Source organism: Rutidosis leptorrhynchoides, chromosome 10, assembly GCF_046630445.1.
Source record: "Rutidosis leptorrhynchoides isolate AG116_Rl617_1_P2 chromosome 10, CSIRO_AGI_Rlap_v1, whole genome shotgun sequence".
NCBI lineage: Eukaryota > Viridiplantae > Streptophyta > Magnoliopsida > Asterales > Asteraceae > Rutidosis > Rutidosis leptorrhynchoides.
Genome location: NC_092342.1, coordinates 166516750 through 166532729, shown reverse-complemented (window position 1 = coordinate 166532729; position 15980 = coordinate 166516750). Strand labels below are relative to the sequence as shown.

Sequence of the window (15980 nt, the reverse complement as noted above, 5' to 3'; positions counted from 1 at the left end):
ATTCAAGATTATTGATCGTGTCGGACCAGTAGCTTACCGACTTGAGTTACCTCAACAACTCACGGCTGTACATAACACTTTCCACGTCTCAAATTTGAAGAAATGTTTTGCTAAAGAAGATCTCACTATTCCGTCAGATGAAATCCAAATCAACGAAAAACTTCAATTCATCGAAGAACCCGTCGAAATAATGGATCGTGAGGTTAAAAGACTTAAGAAAAACAATATACCAATTGTTAAGGTTCTATGGAATGCTCGTAGAGGACCCGAGTTCACCTGGGAGCGTGAAGATCAGATGAAGAAGAAATACCCGCACCTATTTCCATAAGATTCGTCAACACCTTAAACAGCTTAAAATTTCGGGACGAAATTTATTTAACGGGTAGGTACTGTAGTGACCCGAACTTTTCCATGTTTATATATATTAATTGAGATTGATATTTACATGATTAAATGTTTCCAACATGTTAAGCAATCAAACTTGTTAAGACTTGATTAATTGAAATATGTTTCATATGGACAATTGACCACCCAAGTTGACCGGTAATTCACGAATGTTAAAACTTGTAAAAACTATATGATGACATATATATGGATATATATATATATATAGTTAACATGATACTATGATAAGTAAACATATCATTAAGTATATTAACAATGAACTACATATGTAAAAACAAGACTACTAACTTAATGATTTTTAAACGAGACATATATGTAACGATTATCGTTGTAAAGACATTTAATGATATTCATACATGATAATATCATGATAATATAATAATTTAAAATTTCATTTGATATTATAAACATTGGATTAACAACATTTAACAAGATCGTTAACCTAAAGGTTTCAAAACAACACTTACATGTAACGACTAACGATGACTTAACGACTCAGTTAAAATGTATATACATGTAGTGTTTTAATATGTATTTATACACTTTTGAAAGACTTCAATACACTTATCAAAATACTTCTACTTAACAAAAATGCTTACAATTACATCCTCGTTCAGTTTCATCAACAATTCTACTCGTATGCACCCGTATTCGTACTCGTACAATACACAGCTCTTAGATGTATGTACTATTGGTATATACACTCCAATGATCAGCTCTTAGCAGCCCATGTGAGTCACCTAACACATGTGGGAACCATCATTTGGCAACTAGCATGAAATATCTCATAAAATTACAAAAATATGAGTAATCATTCATGACTTATTTACATGAAAACAAAATTACATATCCTTTATATATAATCCATACACCAACGACCAAAAACACCTACAAACACTTTCATTCTTCAATTTTCTTCATCTAATTGATCTCTCTCAAGTTCTATCTTCAAGTTCTAAGTGTTCTTCATATATTCTACAAGTTCTAGTTACATAAAATCAAAAATACTTTCAAGTTTGCTAGCTCACTTCCAATCTTGTAAGGTGATCATCCAACCTCAAGAAATCTTTGTTTCTTACAGTAGGTTATCATTCTAATACAAGGTAATAATCATATTCAAACTTTGGTTCAATTTCTATAACTATAACAATCTTATTTCAAGTGATGATCTTATTTGAACTTGTTTTCGTGTCATGATTCTGCTTCAAGAACTTCGAGCCATCCAAGGATCCGTTGAAGCTAGATCCATTTTTCTCTTTTCCAGTAGGTTTATCCAAGGAACTTAAGGTATTAATGATGTTCATAACATCATTCAATTCATACATATAAAGCTATCTTATTCGAAGGTTTAAACTTGTAATCACTAGAACATAGTTTAGTTAATTCTAAACTTGTTCGCAAACAAAAGTTAATCCTTCTAACTTGACTTTTAAAATCAACTAAACACATGTTCTATATCTATATGATATGCTAACTTAATGATTTAAAACCTGGAAACACGAAAAACACCGTAAAACCGGATTTACGCCGTCATAGTAACACTGCGGGCTGTTTTGGGTTAGTTAATTAAAAACTATGATAAACTTTGATTTAAAAGTTGTTATTCTGAGAAAATGATTTTTATTATGAACATGAAACTATATCCAAAAATTATGGTTAAACTCAAAGTGGAAGTATGTTTTCTAAAATGGTCATCTAGACGTCGTTCTTTCGACTGAAATGACTATCTTTACAAAAATGACTTGTAACTTATTTTTCCGACTATAAACCTATACTTTTTCTGTTTAGATTCATAAAATAGAGTTCAATAAGAAACCATAGCAATTTGATTCACTCAAAACGGATTTAAAATGAAGAAGTTATGGGTAAAACAAAATTGGATAATTTTTCTCATTTTAGCTACGTGAAAATTGGTAACAAATCTATTCCAACCATAACTTAATCAACTTGTATTGTATATTATGTAATCTTGAGATACCATAGACACGTATACAATGTTTCGACCTATCATGTCGACACATCTATATATATTTCGGAACAACCATAGACACTCTATATGTGAATGTTGGAGTTAGCTATACAGGGTTGAGGTTGATTTCAAAATATATATAGTTTGAGTTGTGATCAATACTGAGATACGTATACACTGGGTCGTGAATTGATTCAAGATAATATTTATCGATTTATTTCTGTACATCTAACTGTGGACAACTAGTTGTAGGTTACTAACGAGGACAGCTGACTTAATAAACTTAAAACATCAAAATATATTAAAAGTGTTGTAAATATATTTTGAACATACTTTGATATATATGTATATATTGTTATAGGTTCGTGAATCAACCAGTGGCCAAGTCTTACTTTTCGACGAAGTAAAAATCTGTGAAAGTGAGTTATAGTCCCACCTTTAAAATCTAATATTTTTGGGATGAGAATACATGCAGGTTTTATAAATGATTTACAAAATAGACACAAGTACGTGAAACTACATTCTATGGTTGAATTATCGAAATCGAATATGCCCCTTTTTATTAAGTCTGGTAATCTAAGAATTAGGGAACAGACACCCTAATTGACGTGAATCCTAAAGATAGATCTATTGGGCTTAATAAACCCCATCCAAAGTACCGGATGCTTTAGTACTTCGAAATTTATATCATATCCGAAGGGTGTCCCGGAATGATGGGGATATTCTTATATATGCATCTTGTTAATGTCGGTTACCAGGTGTTCACCATATGAATGATTTTTATCTCTATGTATGGGATGTGTATTGAAATATGAAATCTTGTGGTATATTATTATGATTTGATATACATAGGTTAAACCTATAACTCACCAAAATTTTTGTTGACGTTTTAAGCATGTTTATTCTCAGGTGATTATTAAGAGCTTCCGTTGTCGCATACTTAAATAAGGACGAGATTTGGAGTCCATGCTTGTATGATATTGTGTAAAAACTGCATTCAAGAAACTTATTTTGTTGTAACATATTTGTATTGTAAACCATTATGTAATGGTCGTGTGTAAACCGGATATTTTAGATTATCATTATTTGATAATCTACGTAAAGCTTTTTAAACCTTTATTGATGAAATAAAGGTTATGGTTTGTTTTAAAATGAATGCAGTCTTTGAAAAACGTCTCATATAGAGGTCAAAACCTCGCAACGAAATCAATTAATATGGAACATTTTTAATCAATAAGAACGGGACATTTCACGGTTGATGCTGAGCTAAGTCACAAATATAACCTAAATGACATGACCACCTGTATGGCTGAGGAAGCTAACTCGTACGAGTGATGGATGACTTGCACGAGTGAGTCAACAGCAAGGGTATATAAGTGTTATGTTCTTCATTTTAGGTTAAGCCTCTCATATTTACACACACATCACTCAGATCTGGTTTGCCTTATCTGATTCTCTCTCAACCCAAATCACTCAAGAGGTGAATAATAGCTCTATGTGTTAATCTAATCACAATCATTTTGTGGTTTGACTAAATTAATCCTAAAAAGCTTCACATATTCACTAGTTATGGTTTGATTCACTAATTCCGCCTTTGTGTGAATTAAACCTGTTGATTTCGAAGTTCCTAGTCATGTTTCATCAATTCTGATGATGTTATACAAATTACCCTGGCCCAAATTAAAATAGCAAAAGAAAACAATAAGGGAAAAGCTATCAAAATAGAGAAACTCGAGTCCAAAATCGATGAACTTTATGTTAACATGAAATATCCCAATGGGATATACCGTAAACACCCGTATTTCTTAAATTTTAACTATAACCCGGGAACATCTAAGCCACCAGGTTTTTATAAACCATTTGTGAAAATGACGAATCGTATTAAAGGAGCACCATGTATCCCTAGGAAATTAGCAAAATGAACCAAGTCCGAGGAGGAGGAAACAAATGGGTTGGAATAAAGAATTGTAACCATGCTGTGTAATATATGTACTTTAGTGTGCTTGTACTTTTATGTTGTATGTAAAAATTGCTTGTAATGTTTGTATTCTATCATCCTTTACAAGATCTAATTTTTCATCTCATTTACAGTATAAAAATACAAAATGGACGTTAAGGATAGACAACCGAATATTTTAGAAGACCTACCACGGGATAAGATTGATGAAATCATGTCTAGAGTTGGTCAGGATTCCTCGGCTCAATTGTTTATGGCAAAATTAGTTTGTAAGAAGTTTGAAAGACGTTCCAGGCATGCCTTGGTTTATAGAAGGATTTCCTTCGATAGGTGGTGTATATCGCATTGGGGAAACCTTAAGTTACGGCATATTTTCTATAAGGCTATGTGTGCGGAAAACCCTAATGCAATTTTCAGCCACGGGTTGAGGGCCTATTTTGACTCCGAATATCCCAATATAGGATTTCATTCATTAAAAAGGGCTTCAAACATACAACTTAAGGAAGCATGTTACGTTTACGGATTAGTGATGTTCGCCTCTCATCAAATTGAGAAAAAGAACATCGGTTTGCAACTTCTTAATGAAACATTCTCACAAGTGACAGATTCAGTAGTTGGAGTAAGAGATAAGGTTTTTAACTTGTTACGGCGTTTTTGGATATTACGTAACCCTCGTCCTTTTGATGACGTTACAACGTGCTGCCTTGCCAACTGTCACAACAGTTATTCCCCACTTGATTAAGGATGGGAAATAGTACTAGTGAAACCCGAATGCATGACTTGTTTCTGGTCTTATGAATTATGTGTCTTTATTGCCTTCACTGAACAGTTTGAGTTTCACTAGAATTGTCCTAACAACTGCCTGGTATTATGGTCATCGTGTGCCTTATTTCATGCTATATGTAAAATAACGGTATTGTATGATTGTATGATATTGTATCGAAAGTTTAAGCGTGAAATGTTAATGAATTAAATTTTTCATGATAGAATATTATTTCGATAGTAGTAGTTAATTTTTGCGCTAGCTATTAAGTATGAATTTTAACGGGTAGGTATTACCCGAACTAAAATTATAAAACACTAATATGAAGAAAAGGCTTTTATAAATAAGTTTATATTATGCTACGAAATACTATTGACTACTCCTAAAATTATAACTCTTTTGGCTATTTTTGAAGGAAATGGCACCGACTACTCGACAGAACTTGGATATGAGCGAAGAAGATTTCCGTGCATTCCTTGCTGTAAACATAGCCGCCGTACAGGCTGCAATGCAAAACAACAACAATAACTCAGGGTCTAGTAGTGGAGTTAACTCCACAGGAAACCTTGTAGGATGCTCCTACAAGGCTTTCACTGCCTGTAAGCCTCTGGAATTCGACGGGACTGAAGGACCAGTCGGACTAAAATGTTGGACCGAGAAGGTCGAATCTGTGTTTGCTATAAGTAAATGTGCTAAAGAAGATAAGGTAAAGTACGCCACACATACCTTCATAGGTACTGCGTTAACCTGGTGGAACACCTATCTCGAATAGGTGGGACAAGATGCTTCTTACACACTACCGTGGTCATTATTCAAGCACTTGATGAATGAGCAGTACCGTCCCAGAAACGAGGTTAATAAGCTCAAGGTAGAGCTTAGAGAATTACGAATGCAAGGATTCGATATTACCACATACGAAGGACGATTCACAGAATTGTGCCTATTGTGTCCAAGAGTTTTCGAAGATGAAGAAGAGCAGATCGATGCGTTTGTAAAAGGGTTACCAGAAAGGATTCAGGAGGATGTGAGTTCGAGCGCGCCCACCTCAATGCAAAAGGTAAGTCGAATGGCTCACAAACTAATAAACCAGATTGAAGGAAGAATTAAAGAGCATGTGGCCGAGGAGGCCAAAATGAAGCAAGTCAAGAGAAAGTGGGAAGAAAACAGTGACAAGGGTCACCAATACAACAACAACAACAATCACAACCACCATCGCAACCACAACCGCAACATTTACTGCAACAAGAATAGCAACCCCACCAACAACTACAACAATTGTACCAATAACAATAACAACCGCAACAACAACAATCCCAACAATAACAACAAGAGGCAGAAACCATGCCAGAGGTGTGAAGGATACCATCCAAATGGGTACTATACGGCATTATGTGCTAAGTGTAATAGAAAGGGTCATAGTGCGACGAAGTGTGAAGTTTACGAACCAATGGCTAACAAGAATAAAGGGACAAATAATGTCAGAACAAATAATGCCGCCATCATTTGTTATGGATGCGGAAAGCCGGGTCATATCAGAAACGAATGCCCAAATCAAGGGAATAATAACGAACAAGGCCGCGGAAGAGTTTTTAATATTAATGCAGTAGAAGCGCAGGAAGACCCTGAGCTTGTTACGGGTACGTTTCTTATTGACAATAAATCTGCTTATGTTTTATTTCATTCGGGTGCGGATAGAAGCTATATGAGTAAAGATTTTTGTGCCAAATTAAGTTGCCCATTAACGCCTTTGGATAATAAATTTTTACTCGAATTAGCAAACGGTAAATTAATTACAGTAGATAAAATATGTCGGAATCGAGAAATTAAACTGGTTGGCGAAACATTTAAGATTAATTTAATACCAGTAGAGTTAGGAAGTTTTGACGTGATAATTGGTATGGACAGGTTGAAAAAGGAGAGATCAGAGGTCGTATGTTACAAAAATGCAATTCGCATCGTACGTGAAAAAGGAAAACCCTTAATGGTGTACGGAGAAAAGAGCAACGCGAAGCTAAATCTTATTAGTAATTTGAAGGCGCAAAAGCTAATAAGAAAAGGTTGCTATGCTGTTCTAGCACATGTCGAGAAAGTACAAACCGAATCGAAGAACATCAATGATGTTCCCGTCGCAAAAGAATTTCCCGATGTATTTCCAAAAGAATTACGGGGACTACCTCCACATCGATCCATTGAATTTCAAATAGATCTTGTACCCGGAGCTGCACCAATAGCTCGTGCGCCATATAGACTCGCAGCCAGCAAAATGAAAGAGTTACAAAGACAATTACAAGAACTTTTGGAGCGTGGTTTCATTCGACCAAGCACATCACCGTAGGGAGCTCCTGTTTTGTTTGTCAAAAATAAGGATGGTACATTTAGGTTGTGTATCGAATATAGAGAGTTGAACAAACTTACCATCAAGAACTGTTATCCACTACCGAGAATCGACGGCTTATTTGATCAACTACAAGGCTCTCGGTTTATTCGAAGATCGATTTACGATCCGGATATCATCAAATGCGGGTGAAGGAGGATGATATTCCAAAGATTGCATTTAGAACACGTTACGGTCATTATGAGTTTATGGTTATGCCATTTGGATTAACTAACGCACCAGCTGTGTTCATGGACCTCATGAACCGAGTGTGTGTACCATATCTTGACAAGCTTGTCATTGTCTTCATCGATGACATACTTATTTACTCAAAAATTGATCAAGAGCACGAAGAACATTTGAGAAAAGTGCTAGAATTGTTAAGAAAAGAAAAACTGTACGCCAAGTTTTCAAAGTGTGAATTTTGGTTGAAAGAAGTTCAATTTCTCGATCACGTAGTGAGCAAAGGAGGTATGCAGGTTCATACGGCAAAGATTGAAACCGTTGAGAAATGGGAAACTCCAAAAACTCCGACGCAGATACGCCAATTTTTAGGATTGGCTGGTTACTACAGAAGATTCATCCAAGATTTTTCCAAAATAGTAAAACCCTTGACTGCATTAACGTATAAAGGGAAGAAATTTGAATGGAAGGATGAGCAAGAGAAAGTGTTTCAGTTGTTAAAGAAAAAGTTAACTACATCACCTATATTGTCATTGCCTGAAGGGAATGATGATTTTGTGATTTATTGTGATGCTTTAAAGAAAGGCCTCGGTTGTGTTTTAATGCAACGAAAGAAGCTAATTGCTTATGCATCTAGACAATTGAAGATTCATGAGCAAAATTATACGACTCATGATTTGGAATTGGGCGCTGTTATTTTTGCATTAAAAATATGGAGGCATTACTTATATGGGGTCAAATGTACCATATATACCGACCACAAAAGTCTCCAACATATATTTGATCAAAAACAACTGAACATGAGGCAACGTAGGTGGATTGAGCTGTTAAATGATTACAATTTTGAGATTTGTTACCACCCGGGGAAGGCAAATGTGGTATCCGACACCTTAAGTAGAAAGGACAGAGAACCTATTCGAGTAAAACCTATGAATATAATTATTCATGCTAACCTTACTACTCGAATAAAAGAGGCGCAACAAGAGTTTTGAAAGAAGGGAATTTGAAGAAGGAAATACCCAAAGGATCAGAGAAACATCTTAATATCCGGGGAGATGGAACCCGGTATAGGGCTGAAAGAATTTGGGTACCAAAGTTTGGAGATGTAAGAGAAATGGTACTTAGGGAAGCACATAAAACCAGATACTTAATACATCCCGGAGCGGGAAAGATGTACAAAGATCTCAAGAAACATTTTTAGTGGCTGGATTTGAAAGCTGATAATGCTAAAAATGAACACATATTTCATAGCATTATCCTTCAAGAAAGATAAGCTTTTAGTTGCAATTTTTCTATTTATAAGTGATATTCGTTTAAATAATAAAAGGTGAAGACAAAATACAGATTCGACGATTTGAAGACGTAAAGACCAAAACGCTAAAAAGTACAAAGTACAATCAAAGGGGTTCAAATTATTGGTAAGAGACGTCTAAAAATTACAAGAGTACGAGCCGCGAAACGCAATGTACAATATATTAAATCGTACGAAAAGACGTTCGAAAATCCGGAATCGAGACCTGGACCAACTATCAACGCACGACTCAACAGAGCTAAAATTACAAGTCTACCATGCACATGAATAAAATATAATATATATATATAATTATATATATTATATTATATAATATATAAATCGCAGCAGCCCACGTTTTGGAAGCATTTGGAACAGGAAAAGGATGCAATGCTATCGCATGGCTATGAAGGCCTAAACCCATGTGATCGCATGGGTTACTGTAGCGAGCCAGGTCCTATAAAAAGGCAGTTTGATCGACGAGTTTTAGACACACCATATTCAATCAATTACTCTCTATCTCTCAATATATATTTATATTTATATTTTATAATTATAATTTTAATATTAAGTTAATAATAATAAGGTTATATTGGCGAATATTTTAAGTTTGTAAGTCGAAATTATGTCCGTGTAACACTACGCGATTAATAATCATTGTAAGTTATGTTCAACTTTTTAAATTAATGTCTCGTAGGTAAGTTATTATTATGATTATTTAAGCCGAAGTAATCTTGATGTTGGACTAAATATTAAGACGGGGTTATTGGGCTTTGGACCATAATTGGGGTTTGGACAAAAGACCGACACTTGTGGAAATTAGGCTATGGGCTATTAATGGGCTTTATATTAATTAAATGATATCTCGTTGATTTAAAATAGAGATTTATAATTTGACGTGTTTATATATAACCACATACGCTTGACTGGGTACGGTGGGCGGGATATCTATAAATACTAATAATTGTTCATTTGACCGGACACGGGGATGGATTAATAGTCACTGGACTCATTAAAACAGGGGTGGATTACATTCAAGGGTAATTGGTGTAATTGTTAACAAAGTATTAAACCTTGGATTACACACAGTCGATAACCTGGTGTATTCATTAAACAAAGTATTAAGACCTTGTTACAGTTTGAATCCCCAATTAGTTGGAATATTTGACTTCGGGTATAAGGTTAATTTGGAGAAGACTCTCGCACTCTATAATTATGACCGATGGACTATTATGGACAAAACCAGATGGACATATCGAATAATCCAGGACAAAGGACAATTAACCCATGGTAATAAATTAAAATCAACACGTCAAACATCATGATTACGGAAGTTTAAATAAGCATAATTCCTTTAATTTATATCTCATCGTACTTTTATTTACCATCATTTTATTTATTGTACTTTAAATTATTTCACTTTTATTTTTTGCATTTTATTTATCGTCATCTACTTTACGCTTTAAATTAAGTTATATTTATATTTAATATTTTACATTAGGTTTTAATTGTGACTTAAGACATAAAATCGACAAACCAGTCACTAAACGGTAAAACCCCCTTTTATAATAATAATAGTATTACTTATATATATTGATACAAATATAGTTTAAAATAAATACAGCGTTAAACTTAGCCAGCTCCCTGTGGAACGAACCGGACTTACTATAAACTACACTACTCTACGATTAAACCCTCAACTCATGCGATCGCATGAGCTGATGGGACAGGACCTGAACCTCTTCTGATCAATTAGGGTTACGGTTATTATTATTATTATTATTATTATTATTATTATTATTATTATTATTATTATTATTATTATTATTATTATTATTATTATTATTATTATTATTATTATTATTAATTAGTTAATTAGGGTTTAGTTTATTTAATATTAGTTTAGTTTTAAATTAAGTTTGTATTTTAAGTTTTAATTAGTTATAAATTAATACTTTTATAAAATAGTAATATAAAAATAATATTTTTATAAAAATAAGTAATTTTATCATTTTTTATATCTTTTTATAAATTGTATATTTTAATCTTTTAATTTGTAATTTGTATTTTTATCGTTCGTAATTAGTTTTAAACTTAGTATTTTGCCATAGTTATTGTTTATTTCTAGATTTTTAGGCTTTGCCGTAAAATCCCTTATGTGCTTTTTCTTTAGATTAAGATTTAGGCGCTTTAGAATTTTACGACGTCACTTATCGCTTTAGTTTTAAATAGATTTTAGTGCCTAATTAAGTTATTGCCGTTTTGGATATAGAATTTCTTTTAAGCTTTAATTCCTTTAGATGCAACATTTAGTCTTAAGTTTTTAGAATTTTAAGTTCCGACGCTCTACTTTCTTCTTTTTATTTTTCGACGTTTTTTGACGCACTCTTTTTCTTTCTTCTACGCTCTAGTTTTTAGGACATAGAATTTTCTTTATTTTCTTTAAAATTTCGACGAAAATTCTTTTAAGTGGTTAAATTGATAGACATCCACAATTTTCTGATTCGTAGTAATAGTTGAATTTGTTAGTGGCGAGTTGTGGGCTTCCGATTTAAAGGGTCCTGGCTACCTGCTGCATCTATTGGCTATTCGAAACGTGGGCAAAATCAGAAAAGTCTATTAATTTGATAACTTTAATAATTTTTATCTTTATAACTAATAGGATATTCAGTGATGCCCCGAGCAAAACGTTCACCACCTTTCATAAGTTCACGACCTGTAACTCGATCAAGACATCTAGCCAACATTGTCGCCGTTGATTTTTCTTTAGAATCATCATCTAGTCGACCAAGTACTCCAATTCAAATTTTCGAAAATCCATTTTTTGAACCCGATCTCACAATTGAGAACCCGGAGGATATTCAAGGACAATTTAGAGATCCTGAACCACTAATCATTCCTCCTGAACCACAAATCATTCAACCAGAGATTGTCGAAAAAGAAACCATTAAATCAGAATCCTCTAGTGATTCAGATTCAACAAATTCAATCATGAAAAATCTGGAACCTCTAAGTATGGAAGATCGAATGAGAGCTACACGCACCGGCCAAGGTCATGCAATTACTCAACCAGATATTAATGCGCCAGATTATGAAATCAAAGGACAAATCCTACACATGGTAACTAATGAATGCCAATTTAGTGGTACGCTGAAGGAAGATCCAAACGAACATCTTCGAACCTTTAATATGATCTGCACTCAATTCAAAATTAGAGAAGTTGAGGATGAACAGATCTATCTCATGTTATTTCCCTGGACTTTAAAGGGAGAAGCCAAAGATTGGTTAGAATCGTTACCTGAAGGGGCGATTGACACATGAGATGTTTTAGTTGAGAAATTTCTTAAAAGATTCTTTCCGGCATCTAAAGCCGTGAAAATTCAAGGAGAAATTGTTACGTTCACACAAAAGCCAAATGAAACATTATATGAGGCGTGGACAAGATTTGGAAAGTTGTTGAGAGGATGTCCTCAACATGGCTTAGACACTTATCAAATAGTACAAATATTCTAACAAGGATGCGACATTACTACACGAAAAGACATCGACATAGCAGCTGGTGGTTCCATTATGAAGAAAACCGCAACTGAAGCTTACAAAATTATTGATAACACTGCCTCCCACTCACATGAGTGGCATCAAGAAAAAGACATCGTTAGATCATCTAAAGTGGCTAGAGCCGATTCTAGCCATGACTTTGATTCCATTTCCACAAAGTTAGATGCTTTCGAGAGACGAATGGAAATGATGACTAAGGATATTCACGCAATACGAATTAGTTATGAGCAGTGTGGAGGACCACATTTGACAAAAGATTGTCTCAGTATTGAACAAACAATGGAACAAAGAGGGAATGTTTCATACATGAATCAAAGGCCTGGAAATAATTATCAAAATAATTATCAACCACCAAGACCAAACTACAATCAAAATCAGAATTATAACCGAAATGTTCCATACAACAACCAACAAGGTCCTAGCAATCAACAAGTATCTAATAATACTTACAACCAGCAAAGACCTATTTTTCCAAATAAACCACCACAAACCAATGAAAAAAGCCAAATTTAGAAGATATGATGTCGAAGCTAGTTGAATCTCAAACTCAAATTTTTCACATCTCAGAAACAAACTAATGAACAAGATGCTCAAGCATTTAGAAATCAACAAGTTCTATCCAAAATCTGGAACAAGAAGTAAGTAACTTAGCAAGGTTGATAGGTGAAAGAAAACCAGGGAGTCTACTAGCGATAAAAATGCTAACCCCCGAAATGAAACAGCTAAAGTCATTACCATAAGAAGTGACATTACACTTAAACCACCTGAAATACCTGTAATTTCTGATGACTCTATTCCTACTCCACAAGCACCACATCCTGAGCAAGATAAGGAAACAGAACCGGTAATTGAAAAGGTTAATGAAGATAATACAGTTAAGGCTAAACCTTATGTTAAACCATACCAACCACCACTTCCTTACCCGAGTAAAATGAGAAAAGAAAGACTTGAAGCCGAGCAATCCAAATTGTTGGATATGTTTAAACAAATAAATGTAAATCTTCGTTTCATTGATGTGATTTCAGGAATGCCTAGATATGCTAAATTTCTGAAAGATCTAATCACAAATAGAAAGAAAATGGAAGAACTCTCGGCTGTTACAATGAATGCTAATTGTTCTGCAGTGCTGTTGAATAAACTACCAGAAAAACTCTCAGATCCAGGAAGTTTCACAATTCCATGTTTTCTGGGTAGTCTTAATTCAATAGAAGCATTGGCAGACTTATGTGCTAGTATAAATTTAATGCCGTATTCATTATACGCTAAACTAGACCTCGGAGAATTGAAACCAACACGAATAAGCATACAACTAGCCGATCGATCAGTAAAATATCCTAGAGGGATAATGGAGAACATGCTAGTTAAAGTTGGTACTCTAGTATTTCCAGTAGATTTTGCTATTCTGGACATGGAAGAAGATTCTCGAGTTCCTCTCATATTAGGAAGACCATTCTTAAACACGGCTAAAGCAATAATAGACGTGTTCAGTAAGAAACTGACCCTAAGTATAGAGGACGAGAGTGTTACCTATTCTGTAGATAGTGTCATGCAACAACCGCAATCTGCAGATGATACATGTTATTATGTTCAAACTTTAGATTCACATGCAGAATTGTTAAAAGAATTTCCAGAATTACAAGGAACAGGAGAATGTTCTTTAGGAGAAGGAACTGAACCAATTGATGAAGTTGAAATGTTAGCCGCACTTATGGCTAATGAATACGAACCAACAACAGAAGAACTTCAAATGTTAAAAGAGGAAGATATCGATACAAATCATCGATAGAAGAACCACCGATATTAGAGTTAAAGTCACTTCCAAACCATTTGGAATACGCTTATTTACATGGTGAATCTGAATTACCTGTAATAATATCGTCTTCTCTTACGGAAAATGAAAAATCTTAACTCATTTATGTGCTAAAAGTTCATAAACCAGCTATTGCATGGAAGATTCATGACATTAAAGGCATAAGTCCTTCGTATTACACACACAAAATCCTTATTGAAGAAGGTCATAAAACATATGTGCAACGCCAATGATGTGACGACCCGAAAATTTTCAACCAAATTTAAACTTGATCTTTATTTGATTTCGACACGATAAGCAAAGTCTGTAATGATGAGTCTCAAAAAGTTTGAACTGTTTCATATACATTCAATTGACCTTCGACTGCTCTCGACGATTCACGAACAATTAATTGTAAATAGATATGTGTGTATGTATATATAAATAATAATTTGAAATATAAAATTAAAGTATTATATGTTGTTGTTATTAAAAATCAATAAAATAAAAATAGAATATTATAAAAATTATTATTTAAAATATATCTCTATATAAATAAAGTATATTAAAAATAAATATTAAATGATTGTAATACTCATTTGATGTCCCGATTGATATTAAGTAAGTTAAATTCAAACTTATATTATTTTAAAATAAACGGTGATTCAAAAATGTGTTCAATAAATTTTAGGCTTACTACTAATATATTTAGATGTTGTTTGTCAATTTTAATTTTTTTTATATATTTTACTTTGGGGTTGGGAGAGAATAATTAATGTAATTTTTATTTAATAGTTAATGACCAAACTTTATACCATAATGATCTAAATAAATAAAGATACTTAAATTAAAAATTTGAGATTTTTAGGAACACTTTTATACGTTAACTGTTTAGCAATGGACACGATATGGCCATCCGTTATAAACTGTCGGTAAGAAAAATAACCTTTAAGCTCCTAGTGCACGCTTTTTCTTAAATTGTAATATGTGATGTATTATTAAATATTATTAATTAATTATTAATTTTATATATAGATATAGTTTAGGTAGAATCATATAAAGCAAAATCCATTACAATCTATTCGACAGCTAATACCCCTTTACTATTTTAGATTGATTCAAGTTAATTGGCACTATCCTATTTGACATATATAATATATATATATATATATATATATATATATATATATATATATATATATATATATATATATATATATATATATATATATATATATATATATATATATATATATATATATATAACCTCAGTGCATCTTTATTATATATACATATACCTAAGATGCATTGCATAAACCCATCATCTATCTATTCTATTTTTAACTTTAAAGTAGAAACCCATTTAACCATATCTATAATCTATTTCTACTTATCATTCGGATCACATCACCATCATCAACCAAACCCATACACCAACATCACATGCAAATTCCTACTACTAAATTCATATTTGATAAAACCAAAAAAAGGACACAGCTACTGCTGTGTAACCGTGAACAATCATAACCAACCTACCATCACAACTCAAATAACACCATCAATCACTACCAGAGTTTCACCTTTCATAGCCATAACTCGCCACCCTTTCTAACCGCCGTATAACCACCACTTTGAACCCACACAACCACTAGATATTATAATGGCAGTCTAAAGATATAGAGCAAACTACT

At 33.3% G+C, this 15980-nt stretch overlaps 1 non-coding gene across 1 annotated transcript; it reads right to left on the bottom strand.

Annotated features, from left to right (window-relative positions):
- Window positions 1-12318: 12318 nt before the first annotated feature.
- LOC139873750 (small nucleolar RNA R71) lies at window positions 12319-12424 on the bottom strand. Its single transcript, XR_011767474.1, has one exon. It is a non-coding gene; the product is annotated as a small nucleolar RNA R71 (small nucleolar RNA).
- Window positions 12425-15980: the final 3556 nt, after the last annotated feature.